Source organism: Hydra vulgaris, chromosome 12 (genome assembly GCF_038396675.1).
Source record: "Hydra vulgaris chromosome 12, alternate assembly HydraT2T_AEP".
Taxonomy (NCBI): Eukaryota; Metazoa; Cnidaria; class Hydrozoa; order Anthoathecata; family Hydridae; genus Hydra; species Hydra vulgaris.
Genome location: NC_088931.1, coordinates 85,976,638 through 86,001,763, shown reverse-complemented (window position 1 = coordinate 86,001,763; position 25,126 = coordinate 85,976,638).

The window sequence follows — 25,126 nt, the reverse complement described above, 5'->3', positions numbered from 1 at the left end:
GCACTTTATCGGCAGTTTTATTACTAGTGACTCTAAAATAAAAATTTTTAGACACTCCATCTACCACATCTAAACAAAACTCAGGACGATGAGGAGCAAAATTTAAATTAAAACTGTTCATATCGGCCAAATCTGCTTGAAAATTATTAGCGAGGTCTATCGTATGAATATTGATGAGTTTCGTAAACATAAGGTTTCCTAGATGCTTGTTTTTTAACGTTCACATCAGTTGTTTTTTTAAAAAGTAAGGTAGCATGTGACCAAGCTGTTATGAGACTGTTCTATTTGGCATAGATGGAACTTTCTAAAAGACTTTTTAATTGTTTATAAAATTTCAAATCGGTTGGATTTTTTTTTAAGTGTCAAATTGAATCAAAACTTTTTTAATTTTAGGTACGTCTGTCAAAGCAAATAAACGACTGGACAATTTGGTCAATTGATCTTCTCCAAGGTTATCACTAGCGTCTCTCAAGTCATTTCCCATTTTAATACTCTCGAGGTTTTGTTATTGGTGTTTTCCTTTTTCTTTCTTTTGGATTTGCGGATGTTGATCTAGTAGTTATTTTTTTGTTCTTAATCCTATACGACCTTTTCTAGTTTCTGTAGTTTCTGTTGGTTCAGGTAAAGCACTAGCTCCTATTGGTTCAGGTTCAGGTAAAGCAGTAGCACCTAATAGTTCAGGAAAACTAGTTTCTGGTAAAGCACTATCACCTAATAATTCAGAAGAAGAAGTTTCAGGGGCTTCTTCTTTATTAGGTATTTCAGCTGTTTCTTCTTTTTTAGTTTCTAATGGTGTGTGTAAAGCGAGTGTGTTCGTGGTTCTTTTTAAGGCGTAGGAATACATGATAACGAAGAACTTGTTAACGGATGAGTGAATAAATTTCTTTTTTTTAAATTGGTACATAACTTCAAAGAGTTGGCAAAATTTTCAATATTATGAGAATCCATTTCAAAACATTTTTTATAAGATATTAAAAGCGAATTTAAACGCACAAGTTGAGAATTACACATTGTACCCATTATCATCAGCATTTCAAGTAAACTTTTTTCTTTGATTGTGTTTTCTGTGTTGTAAAATTGATTTGAATTGGATTTGATACTTTCCAATAAAGCCATCATCCCTCCTTTATCACAAATTCGCTCTACATCTTTTAAAATGACTACATCTGCTACATCTCTAAAAGGTAACGAAGGAACTTGATTGAAAAAAGTTTTAAATGTTAAAAAGAGCATATTTTCACCGATGCTCTGCTAGCTAGTGCGTTCTTGTCATAGTTACTTATCATTCGTTCGAAAATAGCTTTATTCGATAATAAATAACTGTTGTTTTGAATATATTCTCTCAAAATGTCAAATTTAACACCTCGAAACATTTCACTATCTTTTATACATCTTTGATTAATAATGTCTTTTGTTTCTAATAATATTTCAAAAGCTCTTTTTCCAGCAAAACATTTATCGCTTATAGATTCGCTTTCTATAAAACCAGAAGTCATAACAGTGTAAGGATCACTAGCTAGAGCACTAGCATATACACCTTCAGATGATAATTTAGTTTCGTTTTGGAAAGGTATGTTGTATTTTTTAATAAAACTCCACAATTTTGCAAAAGTAAGTTGTCTTATTTGGTAATAATCAGCTGCTAATCTCATGTTGCTTACAGAGTGAGAAGAGGTAAGTAAAAATAAAAATTCGTTAGCGTAAAAGGAATATTGTTTTGGATCCTTTATTTTTTCAAATGCAATCTTGGTGGCATTGTTAATAATACTCGCTATGGATTCTTTTACATCTACAACATTTGCTCGATATAAAATATAAATTTTTAAATTGTTCAAAGTTGCTTTTTCGTTTTTCGGTTTATAAAGGCGTATAGAAATTTGATGAGATCCAAATCGATAATTAACTTGATTTTTACACATATCAAAGAGATGATTAGACAAGTTGGGATTTTTTTATAGATTCGTTTTTATAAAGCGCTTGTAAAATGTCACTCAAATTGGGTGATTCGTAAAAAATTAAAAATTTGCTCAGAGGTGTCAAAGTATAAATTTTTTCATGACTCGATGGGAAAGTGTTTAATGTAGTAGAGCGTGGTAGACCACTTAATGTAAATTGAGTAGAGGTGAGAGGTGTAGTAGTAAGAGAGTTGTCTTGAATAGAAAATCTTCTTAAATTTCTCATTATTCTTAATGATTCGCTTATATTTCTTTAATCAATTTGATTATTAAATTGGCTTTGTTTATCCAAATTTAAAATGGTTTTTAAAGTGTAAGCATTTCCTCCCACGTTGAGATAAGTTTTCCATTTTTCTTGATCACTTAAAAAACTAGTAGCTATATCACTGTTAAGCATAGTATCTATAGGTAGTAAACCAATTAAATTTTGTAGAAAGCTAACTTCGCCAGCGATTTGATTATCAATATTGATGGGATCTGCATAATTAAGAGAAGAAGGTAAATCATATCTATGGATAAGCTCAGACAAATTGGATCTGTTCGTTTCTTCCGATTCTAGTTTAACTTCTGGGTTTTCTTGTTCGTTCATTTGCAATAATATTTTATTAAAAAGATCCATGTTATACGCATTTTTAGCTAATACTTTACGTAAAGTTAATAAAAGAGACTCGTGATAAGGTCTATATCTATTCATGTTTTATAAAAATGCAAATTATTTTGATAATAGAGTTCTTTTTTGACAATAATTAACGTAAAACTGTCTTAATAAATCGAATACAGTTTCTGTAGGTTGTATAGTGTCGAATGAGATTAATTTATTAGCATAATAATTTGTAATTTCGTGATAAAGTTTAAAACGAGTAGAGTTGAAATATTCTTTTAAAACGTCGTAATTGTTATAAACAAAGTCTGATATAGCTTGATTTTTATCTTTCATTTTTTCTTTTTTCGTGATAACTTTTCCGTTTTCGTTAAACTATGGATATGGATATAAATATTCTTTGACATAGAGTTTAATTTCTATACAAACGTATTCTTGAAAAGCATTTTTTATTTATAGTCTTTCGTGGTCTGATAAAATTTCGCATTTCAACATTTTTACAGCATTAAAACTTGTCAAAATTTCTTCCATCCATATTTTAATTTCGTTTTCGTCAATGCATTTTCCTCTATTCATTTTGGGGATAAAAATTTGTCCTCGAAAAGCCAACTTTTGTCTCAAGGCTTGTCGTTTACTTGCTTTGTTTGTAGAATTGCATAATTCATAATTATTTTGTAAAATTCGTAAAAATTCTTCACTTTCCCAATCATTCAGAATCAGAACTGGGTCCACCGTCTTAAGATTCGCACAATCCATATCGTTTTTGTCTTTTAATTTCTTGGAGTAGTTGTGTTGCTCTTTCGCTTTCACTTCATTTTCTTTTTTTTAGCGGATTTTCTTTTTCTTTATTTATATCGTTTTTATCTTCTTCGTGTGGTTTATTCTCCTTCTCTTCATTATAATTATTATGATGCGATTTGAGATAATAATGATTTTTCAAATTTGGCGCCTTGACATAGGGAAAGGATTGAAAACTAACAATTTTTTTGTTAACGCTCATGTCTTAATAATCAAAGTCAAATTTACCTTGAGCGTCTACTGGAACAAATACTTTTTGTTCTTTACTCGTAATCTGTGTTCTTAAGCGTGCGACAGAACAGTTTCTTTTCAATAAAGCCAAATGTCCGTGTTGATTAGAAGTTTCTTTATTTAACAAATCGTTGATGATGCATTTTGCCAGTAGAAGGAAAATCATTTTTAAATATTTTTTCAATCTCGCTATTGTTGTCAAAAGAAATAATGCATTTGTAATGAGACACTAATTTGTTCCAACACTGGCTGGCTTTAAAAGGTACCGAATAAAAGATGGTAATGGTGCCTACTCCGTGATGAGAGCCGCTAGAACATGCGCTAGTATATTGTTGTCTTTTTAAGCAAAAAGCACTAATATCATCGAATAAAAGTATTGTTTTTAATAATCGATGATCGCTATTTTGAATACCATATTTATCTTTTGAAAAACCAATGGCTCTCTGTATTACTGAACCTTAATTTTCTGGACTGTTAACTGTTATGATATCATAAGCTTCTAAATTATTTTTAGAAGATTCGATAATATTTTTCCATGTTTTGTGTTGAGATTTGCTAGATTCTCTCATTTGTATTACAAACAACATTTCAGCATCAGGAAATTTTCCATAATGTAATAATTCTTTTGCCATAGTCGATTTTTTGCTGTTTGAAGGTCCTGTAATAATTGTATTTCCAGGGTACACATCTTGAATCATCACATCAGGGTACACATCTTAAAAATGTTAAATTTAACTTGTAAATTGGTTTCTTCGTCTTTGAGTTCGATTTCTTTTGATGTTCCTTTTAAATAAAAACTGTGAAAACCTTTTCCGTTCAATATTTCGGTTTTATTATATTTTTATTTTATTATAATATTTCGGTTATATTTTTTATTTTTTTTAAAGGTTTTTCTGTAGGTTGTTCTGTAGTTTCAAGTTATTGTTCAATAGGTTCTTCTTCTTTTTCTTCCATTTTTTATATTAAAAAAAAAAAACAATTTTATTAATTTATATCTTTTTTTTTACAAATAAAAATTAACAATATAAATTCCTCTCAGACCGACCGACACCGACCAACCAACCCATGACACACCCCCACTCCGCCCTCTATGAGATCTCATAGTGGGCGGGGAGGGGGTGTGTCATGGGTTGGTTGGTCGGTGTCGGTCGGTCTGAGAGGAATTTATAAATGTTTCGTATTAGTCATGGTTCTAGAAACAATAGGATTAGTTATTTATGGTAAGAGATAATCTTTTTGTTTTTTTCTCAATTATAGGATTAATACCAGCATATATATAACGAGTTAACTACAACATAACATTTATAATGAGTTTTCAAGACGATAACGAATATTGTGCTTTATTTTGCGAGTGCTTCGATAACAACTGCGAAAAATGTCTGACATTAAAGAAAGAAATGTTAAAACAAGATCTGGCAAACGAAAAATGTCAAAACAAGAACGAGATGCCGAATCAAAACGAATTAACGACGAATATATCAAGTCCTTGGAGAAACAATACAACGACCTTATCAGCTATGGATGTAACTCCAACGACGTTGAAGATATCAGAGTCATACTCTACCTCAAAACCAAACAAGGAAAGTACGCACCGTATAATGCTGACGAGGATGAAATTGTTAACGGAGATAAACAACTGGGCGTCGAAAATGAAATCGACAGAGGTGAAACTGGAAAGGTTGTTGAACATAAAAGTGGATCTTCAGAATCGTTATCTGATACCAGACCCAGAGGACGGATTGGAGACGATGAAGAAGCAATACAAAGAAATGAAATCGATGTCGAGGAAAACATTACGGAAATTGATAAAAATAAAACAACAAGAAACCAGATTACTGGAAACAACATTATCGAAATCGATTCCGACTCAGACATCGACGGTAAAGTGCCAGGACCACCGGAAAGCCCTGGCGAAATCAAGGAAAAACCTTGCTGTGACAATGGCCCAGTACGAGGAGCCTCTTGCCCTATAATAACATTAGACAATTCTGTAAGTAATATAAATTGTAAGTGTGGTAAATGTTATTGTTGTAATGTATGTATAAACGAAAACTGTAATTGCTATTATTTAAAGAAACATTAAAAACATTTAGGAATTATTTGTATTTAACAAAGATTTAAGCCATGGATTTGAATTGTTTCATGTCATATACACAGGCAAACCAAACTCGTACATGTGGTTCTCGGAGAAAGAAAATAAAATGCAATATATTCCCGTACTCACTAAATCCCACACAGTATGCAAATACTTCGACGGAAACGCGTCAGAATTCAATGGCGAACACCACACCCACGAAATCTACGCCCAGCACAACTACGGTAGATGTAAACCAGATACAGAGCTACTCGCTTTGCGAAGACGATTCTTTAGTACACGTAGATTCAAATGCCTTGGATGTCAACGAAGACACGCAGAGCGTTTCGGAGTGCAGTGCGGCAAATGCCAATATAGAGTTAAAATTAAGCACATTACATCAGGGAAGTACTTTAAGAACGCCATTAACTACGTTACGAACATTGTTTAATTATTTGCACGCACACATTTATTTCAATTTGGATTGGGTAACCGACGACAATGTAGTGACATCGAGACAATCAACATCAACAAGAAACATAACACAAATACGTAAGAATACATTTTGTTCATATCTTATTAATAATTGCGTTATCAATGCTAGACATTACGATAACTTACTAGAAACGGATAATGAGTTACGAGAGTTAGAATATCAAATCGACGTACGAGTATTAGAAAGTACGAAGAAAACGATATTCCGACAAAACTATTTAAAAATCCGTAACAATAATTTATTAACGCCTAGGATAGTTATATGTGACAATGATGCTAGATTAGGAGCAGTAGTGTTCCTACTGAGTCACATAGCCACTCAAAATGCCATGTCCGTGCAACGGTTACGACACCTATTAGCCTCCTTTATTTTCAACCTAAACTACAAAAAGAGGGGCTTAATCCTGTGTGGACCATCTGATTCGGGAAAGACCTTCTTCGCTAACCTCCTATATAGTAAATTTATGCCACATGAAATTGGGTATTTCAATTGTCCCACAGGTCCCTCGCCATCAGCATTTATGCTACAGTCCCTATCAAACGCAATAGTATACCGTTGTGACGAGATGGTTTTTGAACATTTGGGTGTAATTCAGCAGATGAAGCAATTATTAGAAGGTAGCAAAACACTAACGACAGACGTAAAATACAAAGACTCACTGGCGATTGACCCCCACCCAACATTGATTACAATGAACAGTAGTTCAAAGTATGATATATTGAAGTGGCATCCCAGTGAGTATCAAGCTTTCGAAAACCGATGCACTATATTGTGGTTTGGTTGCCCTCTTACAAACATACTGACACCAGAAGAACTGATAGCAATAAGCAGTTGTGGAGACGAACTATTATACCTACTAAGTTTATCAAAAAGTAATAGAATCATAGAAGAAAACAACGTTTTAGACAAATTCAAAGAATATATTTTATAAATAATATTTACAATTTAATTTTCTTTTCTGCGGGTTCCTCTTCGTCCAACAAAGGCGCCAACCCAACAAACATAGTAGTAAAAGAAGGATAAAATATTTTCTGATAACAGTTCAAAAATGAAATTTTAGGATTTCCCTTAACAAATGGATTAGCCATTGTAACAGTAGAATACATAGCATCTTTCCCAGACTTAGATTGTTTAATTTTAGGGCGTTTATATAACGGGTTGACAGGATAAACACGAGTTTGATCATACGTCCAATCTTTATCAAATATCTGAATACGATGTTTCAATCTTAAACGACCACGAACGGTAGTAGGCATAACATCTTTTCCAATATAGGCAGGATCAATACAGAAATATAAACGTTTACAACATTTATTACCACTAAAAGGCATCACGGTAGGCAGGTTATTCCAATAGGTATTATAAGTTGTTTCAACCATTTTATCACCAGCGGCGATATCGTAATTTTCTCGATTCTTAAATAAAACAGACGAATGATCGAACTCTCCATAAGGTTGCAAAAAAACATCAAAACATTGTTCAAGGTTATAAGGTTCTTTAGAATCAGAGCAATAAGGGGTAATAGGAGTATATATAGAATGCATATTACCAGTATTATAAGCATCACCGATACCCTCACGCTGAGTATACCAACGATCGATTTGAACAGGATAACGGATATTTTTACGTGTTAAATCGTCCTCAGATGTAATAGCAAGACCAATAAGATTTTTAAGTCCAAATTGAGGCATATGAACATGACCCATACGATAATCACAAGGGTAAGTATTAACAACAGTCCATTTTTCATCAAAAAAGCCATTAGCTTTCTGACGCTCGGCACTAGCATTAGTGTCGATAAATTGACCGCCTCTATCTAGAGAAGTATCAGTAAATTTAAATTTAACAGCAGAATAAGGATCATTAAGCAATAGTTTCATAGGTTTACGTAACCCAATGTCATTGTTCCAAACAACTTTGTGAATTACCTTTTCAGCAACATTGTTACGTTCAATAAAACGGGGATCTTTAGTACTAATAACATTTGCAAATCTAGTTTGTACAGGTTTACCTTCAACGCTATCAAAAAACAAAGAATTCTCCAACAATTTAATGGTGGGCAAAGGCGACGGTTTTTTGTCGGCAGAGGATAATTTTAAATTAAATATCTTAATAATGTCATCAGAATCAGCAAGAGGGTATATAACATCAGAAATCATTTGATCACCTTCAATATCAAAAAATCTAAGTCCGATATTAGACATTTCCAAAGGTACAGACGAATTTTGAGTAGTCTTAAGTTGGTTTTCAACACGAACATCCATCACTTCGCATTCAACTGATTTATCAACATAAAATATACCACCAGAGGTCATCCAATATTGATCTATATTCGTCCAAAGGTTAGGGTAATCAACCGGAAAATAATAAACATTCTGAACAGTATCGTTAGTACAATCGCAATACCAGTAAATATTTTGCTCAACACAAAACTCGTCATAAAAACCTTTACTACAGTCAAATCCTCTTTCGATAACGAAATCTGGCGACGCGCCCACTTCGTGATTCGGGGGTTGTTCGGCCATTACTTACGTGAGTTCCGCGCTGAGACCAACCTTTTCTTCCTCTTGGATGAATGAATACTCTTCGGCTTGTCCGCACCATGGGCAGCAGCAATATCAAATGAATAATTTCCCCAAACCTTGTCTAATATAGAAGAGCTCTCCTTCACAACGCTCCAAGGAGAGGCCATTTTAGGTAATTCATCATAAAACTTAGGAAATTGATAGAGTTCAAAGTTATGTTTAAACAACTGTTTGGCAAGTTTAGCTTGCTTGATATAAGGAATCTCCTTTGGATCATAAATATCAGGAACACCTGGTTTAAGACGCATATAATCAGGCAAATCATCGGTAGGCACAGGTTGATAATCAGGATCATAATTCCAACCATCAACACTTTCCGACGCTGTGCTAATATCACTAAGGTTAAGTGACTTAGTAGAATTCGAAAAAACACTACTAGTATTAAGAGAACTACTTCGGGACCAATCAGAATCAGAATATAACATATTCTCTAATATATTTGTAGGGCGGGTTTACCCATTTCCTTTAAAGCAATATACTCTGTCGAACTAATATTATTTTTGGGCAATATAGCATTTTTCAATATTTTCCTAACATTGGGCATCTTAATATAAGGAACAGTTTCCTTAGCAATACCAGCAACAGCCTTAACATTTTTAGCAACATTTACAACTGTTTTAGGATTTAAAGCACCAGTTAAACCAGTAACAACAGATTCGGCAATGCGAGCACTGTTTTGATCCTTAAAGTTTTTCTCGTTAACACCAAATATTTGATTATTCCACCCAGGAGCTACCTGTAATGATTGTTTAGGGTTAACTTTGTTTTGCTTAAACTGAGGTCCGTTCGCATTGAAATTTGGTGGAATTGGAAAGTAAAAGTCGTCTCCCATTTGAAAACTGAATTGTATTCTTGCACCCACAAATATTCCAAATATCACAAGCAAAAATATTGTGATCAATGCATTCATTATACAAACTAGAACATGCGGTTCTGCCACACCAATCACAATGGGTAACAGAAGCTAACGCTAACAACATTAAAAATTTAACACAGCAACGATATTTATACAAATAAGGCCGTCGTTCAAACCATTAATAATACGAAACATTTATAAATTCCTTACTAACCAACCATCCATCCACTATCCACATATAACTATGAGATATTATATTATTGTTTAGCTAATAGAAACCATCCCACCGACCACGTGGGATCCCACGTGGTCGGTGGGATGGTTTCTATTAGCTAAACAACGGTCTAAAATAATTTTTTTAATGTCCATTCTTGGTATGTTTACCAATATGTGAAAAGTAATTGTTTTATTGTCCCGTTACGATTCCATATTTTTAATATTTGAAAACTTTTTTATTCGATATTTTTATAATCGTCGTCAATAAAATCGAGTTGATTTTCGTGCACTTTTAAACATCTTCCGCAAGGTTTCCAATTGATCGCCAATCGTCTTGCTTCTTCTGTTAGTAATATAGTGTCCTCTATTATGTTATGATTCGTTTTTTTCTCTAAAAGACAAGAACAATTATAATGAATTCTATTAAAGTCTTCACAATGCTTACAATCTTCTTCATAACAGCCTCGATGACATACAAAAATCAAATATTCAAGTAAACATTCTGTACAACAACTTCAAAATGCTTCAGGGATTAACTCGCGTCCGTTTAGAGTGATTAGAATTAAACGAGAAGTAATAAATCATTTTTTAACGTGATAATATTGAACTTCGTTTTCTGTATTTTTTACTAAACAAACCTTTTTTAAACCAACTTCTTTCAACTTGTTTTCGAGTTGTAGGGTTGTTAATTTTTGATCAAAAAAACAAAACTCCATTTTTTTTAATTAGAAAAAATTTTTTACAAATTTATATTCTTTTTAATATCGTATAATAAAGGTATCAAAACTTTTCGATTAAACATCGCTATTGTATGAAAACACTCTGATTCTTTTATTTATTTTTTTTCAATTTGAAGTAATGTTTGGATGTATTCATCACTACAAAATTTTTTTATATCAGGTAAAACTTTTGAATTTGCTTCTCGTATCGGTTCTAAAAGATAATGATTCATTCTATTTTGTTCTATAGGTTGTTTTTCTTTTACTACTGCAAAAGGATATTCTCTAAATAATTTTTTAGCTGCAAAAGTATCAAAACCGTTAACATAATTCAAAAATAAAAGTTTAGAATTGAGTACTTATTTAGCTCTATTTTTGTAAACATTTTCTTTTTCTTCGTCACCGTTGACGCTGTGAACACTATAAAATTTAGGTCCCATAGCAAAAGCTAGAGCTATGTAATAGGGAGGTGGTACTTTGTTTTGAAAATGATCTGTTTGTTCCGCGAAAACAGTGGAATAGAAAGGGTGAGTTTTTTTTATAATTGGAATAATCCATCCAACGATCGCCAAATTTTGAAAAATAAATCCATTCGTCTACTTTTTCACGAAATGTTGAGGAAAGTGTATTTTTTTGTTTTTTACTTACGCGTAATAAAAAAACAACCAGAATCAGTATCTGTAACTACTAAATGTTTTTCTGCTCCATGATTTCTTAATACTTGACCCAATTCCCAACTAAAACGTCCTACATTGAGTTTGCCACAAAGCCACAAGATTTAATAATTAATTTGCATTTTTCGGTACTAGTTAAAATGAGAGCATTTTATGATCTTTTGTTTTTAAAAGTTCAAAGACATCTTTCATTTCTTGATGATCGTTTTCCTCGTGAAATAAAACACTTTTTGTTTTGACATCGCTAATCAAACTAAGAAGATTTTCTATAAAATAATCATCATAATTAAAAACAACAGTCTCGTAATAATCTAAACATACTTTTTTTTCAAAAACATCCAAGTTATATCTTTCAGGTTCAACGCCAATTAAAAGTGATCCATTATATAATATATTAGGCACTTTACGCAACAACGACGGGAGAGCTTTGCAACGGTTTTCGCTTTACCGTTGCATTTTATCCCGTCTGTGAAAATTATTATTTTACGCATTTTGCTGTGTACGACGGTTTATAAATTTGTAAACAAACAAAATGGGCGTTATATTTCAAGAAGCGAGAGAACTTGCGTTAGCGGCATTTTGCACTAATATTATTGACGAAGACACTTTTGCAATGCTATACAACATAAATTACAGTAATAACCTAAATCTTCCTTACGAGAATTATGATAGATTTGATATTGATAATCTTTGCGATGACGAATGCTTAAATGAATTTCGATTTTATAAAAATGACACTTATAAACTTCGAGAAGTCTTAAGAATACTTGAAGAAATTGTCTGCTACAACCGTGTAAAAATTGATGGGATTGAAGCATTATGTATGTTTCTTAAACGTTTTTCTTATCTATGTCGGTATTCTGACATGATTCCCCGGTTCGCAAGACCTGTACCTCAAACATGCATGTCAAAAAACTTAATAATGTCACATATTTTTGGCAGTTTAGGATATTTATTAAGAGATTTTAATCAAACATGGTTAGCACCTGCTCAGCTATCAATATTTAGCAATACTATTACTAACAAAGGTGCACCATTACAGAACTGTTGGGGATTTATTGATGGCACTGTTCGCCCAGTTTGTCGACCTCAAGAAAGTCAGAGGTTAATTTATAATGGTCATAAAAGGGTAAATGCTATCAAATTTCAATCGGTAGTAGCTCTAAATGGATTGATAGCTTTTTTAGACGGACCCTACGAAGGTAGAAAACACGACAGCGGAATGCTAGCTGAGTCTGGGTTGCTAAACAAGCTAAACATGTTTATTTTTTCACAAAATGGTCAGCCACTTTGCATATATGGTGATCCTGCTTGTCCCTTAAGAATCCATTTGCAGTCACCATTTAGGAGCAATGCAGCAGGGTTAACGGCGGATCAGTTAGCCTATAATAAAGCAATGAGTCAAGTTCGAACATCAGTGGAATGGGTGTTTGGTGATATAGCCAACTACTTTTCATTTTTAGACTTCAAAAAGAACTTAAAAATAGGACTTAGTTCAGTTGGTAAAATGTATATCACGTGTGCATTGTTGAGAAATGCACATACATGTTGTTATAAATGTACTACATCAACTTATTTTGGGTTAGATCCACCTTCATTAGAAGATTATTTTCAACAACAATAAACAATTCAAAGTAAAAAACTTTTACTTTATTATTTTCTTAAATCTTAAAAGATTCTTTACATTATGATAATTATACATTAAAGCATTTAAAAACTTTTTAAATTTTATTATCTATGTTATGTTAAGAATTTGTAGTATGAATTCAACAAATAGTAAAATTTTTTGAAACTGATGTTATAAGATATTATTTAAAATAATATTAAAAATAATTTGGCTTTTTAAAAACAAATTTTTATTGTCAAACAAACATAATTAAATATAAACAATATTAATTTTAAAATAATGTGTGTGTGCGTGTATATATATATATATATATATATATCAATGCAGAAAACAGCTGAGTCTGCTGTTATTGTGATTGCATTAAAGATACCATTAGTTGCTGCTGATTATGTTGCTGTATTACATTCTGTTCATGTAACTGTTCCATCATAGAAGATTAAATGTTTTGTTGTTGGGCCATTAACAACGACTTATTTTTCATTTGCTCTCTTTGAAGTTCTAAAGCAAACACCTTGATTTTCAATTCCTCTTTTTTCAAATCTGCATTGGTTTTGGATTGTTGCATAGGAAATGATAATGTATCAGAGCCTCTACCTCGCACTTTTATTGTTTTTTTTTCATTACCATCATTATTACGAGATTTTGTTTCAGCAAAAGTTTCCAAACAACGTCGTCTTTTTTCCTCGGCTTGAACCTTTTCAATATTGTTCTTTGCAGCATCATCATTATCATCAATATTAGCTTTATCGATTATTTCTTGAATACCAATTTCAGTATCAGTTAGATTAGGAGGACTAATGCCACTTAGCTTTTCTTCATCTGACATTTTTGTCTTGAAAGATTTTTCTAGTAAATTAAACCTCTAAATTAAATCTCTAACAGCATATGTCGTTTATAATAATCTAAACTTTTAACACCTGTTTTTATTCTAGCAAAAGCATGTATAGTTACACTATTTAATAAATGAGCTGCTTTTCCTGAACTCGCTGTAATATGTATTGTTTTATAGATTTGTATACTTGAGCAATTTCTCTAACGATATAACTTTTTCCACAACCAGCACCTCCAGTAATAAAAAAATTGATTCCTTCATCAAGCTATTGAAGCACTTTTTGTTGTTGTAAAAATAACATTTTTTATTAGTTGCTGAAAAATAAATTTATTTTGAATATAAAAACATTACAGCATATTTTATAAAAAACATTATAAAAATAATGTTTCCGTTAACAATTTTTTCCAGTTTAGATGATAAATCGTCTTGTCCATGAACATTCGACAAAAACTTTACAACCAACATTTCATCTTCATTCAAAAGGTGTTTTGTTCACCTAATAACTTAAGCATTTTTTTATTATCATTTTCACTTACTTTATTTATCTAAAAAAATTACATATAATTCACTTGTTCAAAACATTTATCACAATATATAAATGAACAACTTTGTTTTCAAACTTCAGAATATTTAAATTCATAACAATCATCACATTCATTTAAATAATGTTCACAACTTTTAATTTCTAAACATTTTTCTTTCACATGATTTAATAAATCTTCTTTAGATATATTTTTATAAAAATAATAAAAACTTTCAAAATTAAATAAACATGATAATGTATTTTAATATATTGAAACACAATCAAAATCAATATAGAAGGGATTCTTTGAACTTCTTCATTAAAAAAACCATCCCATTTGTAATTCAAAAAATCTAATCTACAAGATTCACATAAAGTTTGTCATGAAGTAAATGCGTGCTGTCTAACTTTTTCTAAAGTCTGTGGATGATTGTGATTAAATTTGTATATGCTTTCCATTAAAAAATCCAAATCATTTTCTGTTAGTTCCATTTTTTTATTATGTAATCTAAAAAAACAAACTTTTTGCATAAAACTCATTGCATAAAGAATTTACATGTTTATATCTATTTTAACAATCACTATATTCTGAACGTAAAAATCTGCCTTTAGTTGTTGCTGCTTTAAGAAAATATAAGTTCGAAGAAACTGAGATAAAGACAACAGATAATTACTTAAAAATGAAAGTCGACAAATTAAACAAGTTTCACGCATACCTATTTGAATACGAAATTGTCACTTCGACTAAAATAGAAAATTTGATAATTGACGATAAAGCAAAAAAAAAACGAAATTGCCACTTCGACTGAAATAGAAAATGTGATAATTGTGATAAAGTAAAAAAAATATGTTTTTATAAAAAACTTTTTGTTTATCCGTATATAAAAAATGTTTATATTTCCTTTCAGAATCATTATATTCTGAACGTATAATCTCGAATTTGTTCTTTTTACATTTTAAACACAAATTATTCTCTTGACATGGACATGATGACAAACAAAGAATTTCGCTTTAATGATATTCATAAGTCTTCTTGAACAAATCTTCTGATAAACAAATTTTTTTTGCAGACAATACAATATTAGTCTCCATTTTTTTATTATGTAATCTAAAAAAAAATTTTAAAAAATATAAAAAATTACAAAAAATAAATTAATTTCTTGTTTCCATTTGATATTTGTTCACGAGATTATTGTCGTATATATATTTTTTTAATTTTATAAATATTTCTCGACAAGTGTCACATGCTTCAAAATCACAATGTTCTTGATAAGTGTCACATCGAATGGAATTACAAATTGCACAATCGTTTGTAGAAAGCATACTTTTTTTCTAATTCACCATTTGCATCAGATTTTACAACATCTAATAATCCATCAAAATCAAGATCTTTCTCGAGTACTTCTCTATATAAATCGAATTCTTCCAAGGTTGTTTTAGACATTTTTTTAATATGTAATCTAAAAAATAACAAAAAACGAATCAAATAAATTATACTTGTAAGTATTATAATATAATCATTCATTGTTATTATAAAGACTTTCTCTTGTTTCCGAAATAAAAATGTCATTTTTTTTAACTGTACAATCTAAACACAATGGTTCTAAACATTTAAAATGAAACAATTTTTTTATTTTTTATTTATGAATAGGAAAAATCATATTTAAGAAATATTTTGAAAATCCACTCTTGTTAGAGGCCTTTTCTATCATATTGTAAAATTCTTCGACTTTTTCAGCTGAACATTGACAACTAAAACAAGCAAATCTATCTTTATCATATTCTAAACAGTCACATATGGCTAAAAAACGGATGTCATTCTCTTGATTTTGATAAATTTTCATAATCTGTTCTTGAGTCAACTTGAGTTTAATTGAAGCTTTTTTTATTATTTCCATTTTTTATGTAATCTAAAAAAACAAAGAAAAAGACTTTATATACTAAATATATTATATACAGTTTTTAATTCTATAGAAATATAACAAGAATTCAAATTACAAAACACACAAACAGGGCAACATTCACATTGAGCAATTTTACAAAGAGCCTCATATATAGCACCAGGTTTTTTACAAATAAAATAAAGTAATTCTTTCATGCAGTCAAGTTTTTTCGCAACCTTTTCACACATTTGTAATTCATGCTCACTAAATAACAACATTGACGCTTGCAATTTCAAAAAATTTTAATTTTAATTTCAAACGTGGACTTTTTTATTTCTTCAGATGGATAACTTTTAACTCGTAATTCTTCCGGTTTTATTTTATGAACTTCTTTTACAAAACGATAAAATTGTTCTCGAGTCATTTCTTTACGAGTGCTCGGATGAAAATCTTTCAAATGAAATAGAGGTAAAAGACAATCATACCCCCATTTTTCAAAATCTTCACGAACATTATTGTAAATATCACCTTCTATGAGTTTAAAGATAAGAGACGCAAGATCTTTGTTCACAATTTTATCATCAACGATAGCAAAACTTCCATCTTCATTTTGAACAATTTTAGCTTCATAAAACACATCCATTTTTTATTATGTAATCTAAAAAAAATAATTACAAAATTTTTTTTATAATAAAGTATAATTTTCAAATATTTAAAGCACAGTTTCTTTATTATTTTCTTCGTAAATATAACGATGAATGAAATCATAAGTTCTTTTACAAGATTCACAGACTAAAACCAGTACAATTTTTTTTTGGACAAGATTCTGCTTCTTCCATTAACATTGGTATCGTTTGACTTTCATCGTGAATAGCAGCAGTTTTTAATAAAAGTAGAGTGATTAGATTTTCAATATGAAATTCAAAATTTGACATTTTTTTATTATGTAATCTAAAAAACATACAATAAAAAAATAAACTAAAAAAATTATTTATAAAAAATTTTTCTTTTGATTGTTCATCACATAAACAATTTTAGCCTTTTGACAATTTGGACACAGTTCTATGTATCGACATGTTGTTACTGCTGGTGTCATAAAACTATTGAATAGTAATCTAAAAAAATTAAAAAATGCAATTTTATCATAACTATAACAAAAAAATTTAAGAAGATGAGTTAGTGCCATCAAGAAGTTTTTTACCTTATTTATTAATGTTTTAAGTTCAGATAACACGTCATTTATTTCTTCAATACGTTTTTGACATTCTAAACAAGGAGTTTCACATTCACAAAGTTCTAAATAATCAGCAGCTGAAAGTTCTTCGTTTATACCTGTTTCATTTTCCATTTTTAATTATTTAATCTAAAAAAACAATAAAAAATTTACAATTTTATCATCTAATCACAAAAAAGTACTCAAATATTCCATCGTTTTTAAAAATGAACGCTGAATTCCTCACGTACAATTAATATTTTTTCAGTTTTATTTTGTAAATAAAAATATTTAATTACTTCTTTATTAAATTCAGGAACATTTTTTTCAATATAATCAAACATAACTTTGTCTCTTTTTCTTTGATTCTCATTCTTATAATCTATTTTTCTTTTCAAATATTCGATATCTTGTTTATTTGAAGTAAATAATTTGTATAGAGCTTGAATATAAATTTGTAAAGTTTTTAATCTTTCTTTAAAACCATCTTTATTAGCATTATCTCGAATTAATTTATTCATTTGCATATTGGGTTTTTTAACTCCATCTCCATTGATATCTAAATTTTTATCAAAATAAAGAGCATAACTACCATATTTAGTAAAATATTTTACTTTTTGATATTCATAAGCATTGTATTTATCGAGCTTTTTGTAAATATTCGAAATATACTTTCCATGTTTAAATTTGTGAAGAAACTCCATTTTTTTAAATTAGTTAACCTAAAAAATAAAAAGTTTAAAATACAAAGTTTAAAAATACAAGTTTAAAAATACAAGTTTAAAAAGTCAAAAAAAAATTTACTCATTAAGAATAATTATAAAAGTAGTAATGAAATAATTTTTAATTGTTTTTTTTAACAATAATCTTTCTTCATGCATTGAAATATAAATAAAATCTTTCATATCTACGTTTGCTTTTATATGCGAGAACATGACTTCATCTCTTCTCGAAAATTCCTCTTTTTCTTTTGTTACTATAAACTCATCTTCTTCGATTGCAAGATTGCAAATGACAATCATATGAATTAACAATTCTATTAAAAAATTACGTAGATTTACATAATTTTTTATAAGCTCGCTATTTTATTTATAATTTCAACCGACCAACCACGCCCTACTATGAGATCTCTTAGTTGGGCGTGGTTGGTCGGTGCGGAATTTATAAATGTTTCGTATTATTCATGGCTATGGAATGCGGATTAGCTATTTATAGTAAGAGATAATCTTTTTTTTTTTTTTAATTATAGGGTTAAGTAAGTGTATATAGAATATTGTTTAAATATTATTTTATTCATAATGAGCTTTTACGAAGACAACACACTTTGCAAATTATTTTGTGACTGCAATACAGAGCGTTGTTCAAAATGTCAAAATATGAACGAACTCTTCGAAATACAGGATCAGGAAAACGAAAACTTACAAAATCAGAAAAAACAAACAACGCCAAGGAAAGAGACTCCGAATATATTGCCAACCTTGAAAAACAATACGACAACTGCATTGCAAATGGATGTAACTCCAACGACGTCGAAGACCTCAGAGATATATTATGGTACAAAACAAAACAACATAGATACAGACCGTATTCGCTTGAAGAAAATGAAAATCCTAACAGAGATATCGAATTGGCTGTTGTCAATGAAAAAGAAGGAGATGAAATTGAAAACATTACTGAACGTGGATGTGGACCTCCAGAATCGTTATCTGCAACCAACGATAGACGACAGTCTAATGATAATCTCGAAATCGTTTTTACAGATGAAAACAGAATCAAGGAAGACCCTCAGGAATTTAACAAAGATAAAAGAACAAGAAGTGAGGTTATTGCATCAAACATCATTGAAATCGAAAGCGATAGCGAATTCGAAGGTGATGTCACAGGACCACCGAAAAGCCCTGTCAAAGGTACGGAGGAACCTTCCTGCGACAATGGTCCAATCAGAGGAGAAAGTTGCCCAATTATAACTGTGGATAATTCTGTAAGTTGTATATATAAATTAAATAATGACGAATATTGTAATTATTGTAAAAAGTCTACTTGTTATTGTTGTAAAGTATGTGTAAATCCTAACTGTGATTGTTATTATTTAAAAATATACGAAAAATAATATTTATTTAGGAGTTATTTGTGTTTAACCCTGACGTTCCACATGGGTTTGAAATATTCCACGTTATTTATTCAGGAAAACCAAATACCTACTTGTGGTACAATGAAAAAAAAGCAAAAATGTTATATATACACTTACAAACTAAAACCCATATCGTTTGCAAATACTGTGATGGAAAAGCATCAGAGTTCGATGGACAGTTACATACACACGAAATCTATGCCATGCACAATTATGGAAGATGCAAACCCGATACAGATTTGTAGTCGATCAGAAGAAGATTCTTCAGTATTAGACGTTACAAATGTATGGGTTGCTCAAGAAGGCACATCGAAAGATTTGGAACACAGTGTTTCACGTGTAAAAAAAGAATTAAAGTTAAGCACATTGGGTCCCCAAAATACTTCAAAAATCTCTTTATCTACGTTAATAACATTATTTTGATTTTGTCAAAGCTTATATATCGTTTGATTTTGATTCTGTTGAGGACGATCAGCCAATTGTTACAACAAAGTTATCAGCTGCTAAAACTCAACGAAAGGAGACATTTTGTAGTTATTTAATAAATAATTGCATAATAAACTCTAAATATTACGACAATTTACTTGAAACTGACTAAAAACTTAGAGAATCAGATTGACGTGAGGTATTTAGAGAGTACAAAAAAGACTATATTTAGACAAAACTATTTAAAAATAAGAAACATGGATATGTTAACTCCTAGAGTCATTGATTGTAGCAATACATCTAAATTAGGAGCAGTAATGTTTTTACTTAGTAATATTGCTACACAAAATACCATGTCAGTTATGCGATTAAGAAATCTTTAGCATCTTTTATATTTAATTTAAATTATAAAAAAAGGGGTTTAATTTTATGCGGACCATCGGATTCTGGTAAAACCTTTTTTGCTAATTTGTTATACAGTAATTTTTTACCACACGAAATAAGTTATTTTAACTGTCCGACTGGTCCATCACCTTCATCTTTTATGTTACAATCTTTGTCTAACGCATTAGTGTATCGCTGCGATGAGATGGTATTCGAACATCTAGGAGTTATACAGCAAATGAAACAATTGCTAGAGGGAAGCAAAACTTTGACCACTGATGTTAAATATAAAGACTCTCTAGCAATTGATCCTCATCCTACTCTTATTACTATGAATAGTTCATCTAAATATGATAATCTTAAATGGCACCCTTCTGAGTGTTTAGCATTTGAAAATCGTTGTACAATATTATGGTTTGGTTGTCCTTTAACAGATATATTTACTAACGACGAGCTCGTTGCAGTTAGTGGATGCGGACAAGAATTATTATATATATTGAGTTTATCTAAAAAAATAACACAAATTAACGAATCTGATGTATTAGACAAATTTAAAGAATATATACATTAATATACTTTTTACAATTTACAACGTTTTTTTAATGGCTCTTCTTCCTTTTCCGCAGGGGCTACTCCCAAAAACATAGTGGCAAAAGCTGGGTTGATAACTATTCAGAAATGATATATTACCGCCTTTCTTACTAAAAGGATTAAACATGCTTACAGTGGTATATGTACAATCTTTTGAAAATTGGCATTGTATAGGATTAGTTTTACTAAAATTTGGTTGTATAGGCGATACATTAGCAATATCGTAAAACCATTCTTTCCCGTATGTTCTAATAGTATGGGATAAATGTAATTTAAATCTAACAAATGTAGGCAAAACTTCCGAACCCATATAAGCTGGATCAAAACATATATAAAATGGTCTTATAGTTTTATTTCCAGTAAACGGTGTAGTGTTAAGTAAATAATTCCATTCCGGGGCTATAGGCGGCGTTGTACCATCTGTAATATGATCATAATTGTCTCTATTTTTAAAAATGGTAGCGTTTTAATCAAATTCTGCATAAGGACTCCAATACATGTCAAAACTATTTTTAAAATCCGTTGGTATATTTTCAGACGTATAAGGATTCAGAGGAGCATATACATGAACATTTCTACCCGCAACAATTTTACTATCTAAAATCATTTCTTTATATTCAGAATTAATTACAGGTAGTTGAATATCGGCGTGGGTTGGATCAGCTATCATTGCTCGTGCAACTAAATTACTTATACCATAATGAGGTGTAGTTACATGACCATAAAAATAATCACCTCTATAAGTATTTAAAACATAACTTTTAGTTGCAAATCCTAATTTTTCTAAATTTGGTTTTGTAGCATCGAACTAAGCTATAAAAGATCCTGCGCCTCTATTGTCTGATGTTGTATTCACAGCGTCAACGGTAGTTAAAGCTACAGTAATTTCAGGATTATTTAATAATAACTTTATTGGTTTCCGTAAGCCAATATCATTTTCCCATGATAATTCAAACACAGTCTTTTCAGCACAATTATTTTTTTCCTGGAATCTAGGATCCTTTGTATTCACAGCACTGGCAAATCTCACATTAACAGGTTTACCGGTAGGATCATCAAAAAACAAAGAATTTTCTAATAATTCAATAGTCGGCAATGGCTTTGGTAATTTAGTAGTCGAATTGTTTTTTAAATCTTTAATTATTTGCCAATCGGACGATTTTGCAAGTGGATACATTCTATCAGTTACTGTTTGATCGTGTTCAGTATTAAATAATCTTATTAGACATTTCTAATGGTATTGAAGATGTTTGTGTCGTTTTTAACTGATTTTTAACTCTAACGTTGCTCATTCTTATAGAACAACCCATATCAGTTTAAAATAAATCTGTAACACAAGGATGATATTGTTCTGGATCAGACCACAAATTTGGAAATTCCCAAGGGAAATAATATATTTTATTAACAGTATCTGCAGTTAAATTGATTCCACAATATAACGTTTTTTGAATGGTAAATTCGTGATATTATCCTTTACTATATTCATACCCGTTGTCTCCTATAGTAAAATCTATATCGGAAGGCTCTACGATGTTCGATGGTTGTTCTGCCATAATTTATAGGGTGAGTACCTCTTTGAGACCAACCGTTTCTTCCTTTTGGATGATAATAATTTCTTCTTCCTGTCTTGATTATTGGCTGCTACTGCTTCAAATGGATCGTTACCATATAATTTATTTAATATAGACTCTTATTATTTATCTAATATAGACTCTGAACATCCCCTGAGGCATTTCTTCGAATGAGCCAATAGGAATATACCTTTTAGGTAAATGGGGACCCTCCTTTGGTAATTTTAAATAGTCCATTGGTTTATATGCTCCAATATTTTGCGCATCTCTCGCTTCTTTAATAAAATCTAACTCTTCAGGATTATATTTATATTCATATTTAACCTTCTTTAATCGCATATAATCAGGAAGATCTGTAGGCACAGCTTCATAATCAGAATGTTGACTCCAGTTAGAAATTATACTACTGTTAGTAGAAGTTGTTTTGTTTGAATTTAAAGATGTTGTTGATGAGTTTAAAGGTGAACTTGCATTTGACATCTCGTAATCGGAATATCCATATAAATATTCCTCTAGTGTATTTAAGGGTCTCGTTTTACCTAATTGTTGCATGGCTATATAATCGCTGGCGTATACCTTATTTCTCGGTAATAAATTATTCTTTAAAGTTTTTCGAACATCTGTTTATGTGGGCAATTTTGGTAGTATTGAAGCAACATTTTTAGTTACGGATGGAATATTTTTTATAGCACTTGCAACATTAATAACACTTTTAGGATTTAATGCTCCTGTCAACCCTGTAACGATAGATTCTGCTATTCTAGCTTGATCAGCTTTTTTAAAGTTTTTCTCATTTACCCCGAATATTTGTTAATTCCAACCAGGTGCTACCTGTAGCGATTTTTTTGGATTTATTTTATTTACTCTAAACTGAGCTGTGTTAGCTTTTCCTACAGACAAAACTGGGTCCTCCATTACTATTTTTATATGTATTTTGGCACATACAAATGTTCCAAATATCACAAGCAAAAAGATTATGGTCAATACACTCATTATACAAAGAATAGCATGCTGTTTTAGCACACTAATCACAATGCACAACGTGTAGTAACGCTAACAACATTAAAAACATTTTGAGAGGATTAATACATCCAATCTATATATACAACTAATCCAATTGTTCCGTCCCATTATAATACGAAACATTTATAAATTCCTCACCGACCAACCATCAGCACCGACCAACCACGCCCAACTATGAGATCTCATAGTAGGGTATACCGACCATATTGCCATATTTTATATACCTATACCGACCGTCCATCCCTTGACACACCCCCACTCCGCCCTCTATGAGATCTCATAGTGGGCGGGGAGGGGTGTGTCAAGGGATGGATGGTCGGTATAGGTCGGTCAGTAAGGAATTTGTAAATGTTTCGTATTAGTCATGGTTCTAGAAACAATAGGATTAGCTATTTATACTAAGGGATAATCTTTTTGTTTTCATCTCAATTAAAGGATTATAAACAGTATATAAAACGCTATATTATTTTATTATCATTCATAATGAGTTTTTACAGTGACAACGAGTACTATCAATTATTTTGTGATTGTTCTTTAAACGAGTGTGAAAGATGTCGAAATATGAAAGAGCAGTTAGCAATTCAAGATCACCAAAACGCAAACTCACCAAGGAAGAGAAACAGCGACAATCTAAACGAACAGATAAAGAAATATCGCCAACTTGGAAAAGCAATACGACGACATCATTGGAAGAGGTTGTAACTCCAACGACGTCAAAGACCTACGAGGATTACTGTACTTTAAAACAAGATTACCAAAGTACCAACCATACCCGTCTGACGAAAATGAAACTCCTTTCGGAAATAACGAAATGGATAGCACACATGACGAAGACGGAGAAGAAATTAGAACAGTTGTTGAATGTGAAAGTGGATCTACAGAATCGAATAATGATGCCGGAATTAGAGAACAGTGTGGAAGTAATCAAGAAATCGTTCAAACAAATGCGAACAGAGTCGAAGAGAACGCTAAAACAACTACTAAAGACGAAACAAGAGACAAGAATATTGGAAACAATATTATTGAAATCCTGTCAGATTCAGACCTGGAGGGTGAAGAGCCAGGACCACCCGAAAGCCCTGCGCAAATCAAAACGGAACCTTGTTGTGACAATGGACCAACAAGAGGCGTAAATTGTCCAATTATAACGATAGCTAACGAAGTAAGTGAAAACATTAATACATATAACGATAACTATTGTAATAATTGTGGAAAGGGTACATGTTACTGTTGTAAAGTATGTATAGATCCTAATTGTAATTGCTATTATTTAAAAATATATCAATAATTTATTTAGGAATTATTTGTTTATAACCCCGACCTGCAACACGGTTTTGAAATTTATCACGTAATCTATTCAGGTAAAGCAAACCCCTACATGTGGTACAACGAAAAGAAATCGAAGATGTCTTACATTCCCTTACAGAGTAAAACCCATACAGTGTGCCGATACTTCGATGGAAAACCGTCAGAGTTTGACGGACAAGAGCACACCCACGAAATGTATGCACAACACTGCTATGGACGATGCAAGCCCGATACCGAATTGCTCTCACTCAGACGACGATACTTCAGTATACGAAGATGGAAATGTATGGGGTGCCAGCGACGGCACGCAACAAGATTCGGAGTGCAATGTCAACAATGCAAGAAAAGAGTTAAAGTTAAGCACATTTGTAGCGGAAAATACCTCAAAAACCTCATTAGTTACATTAAT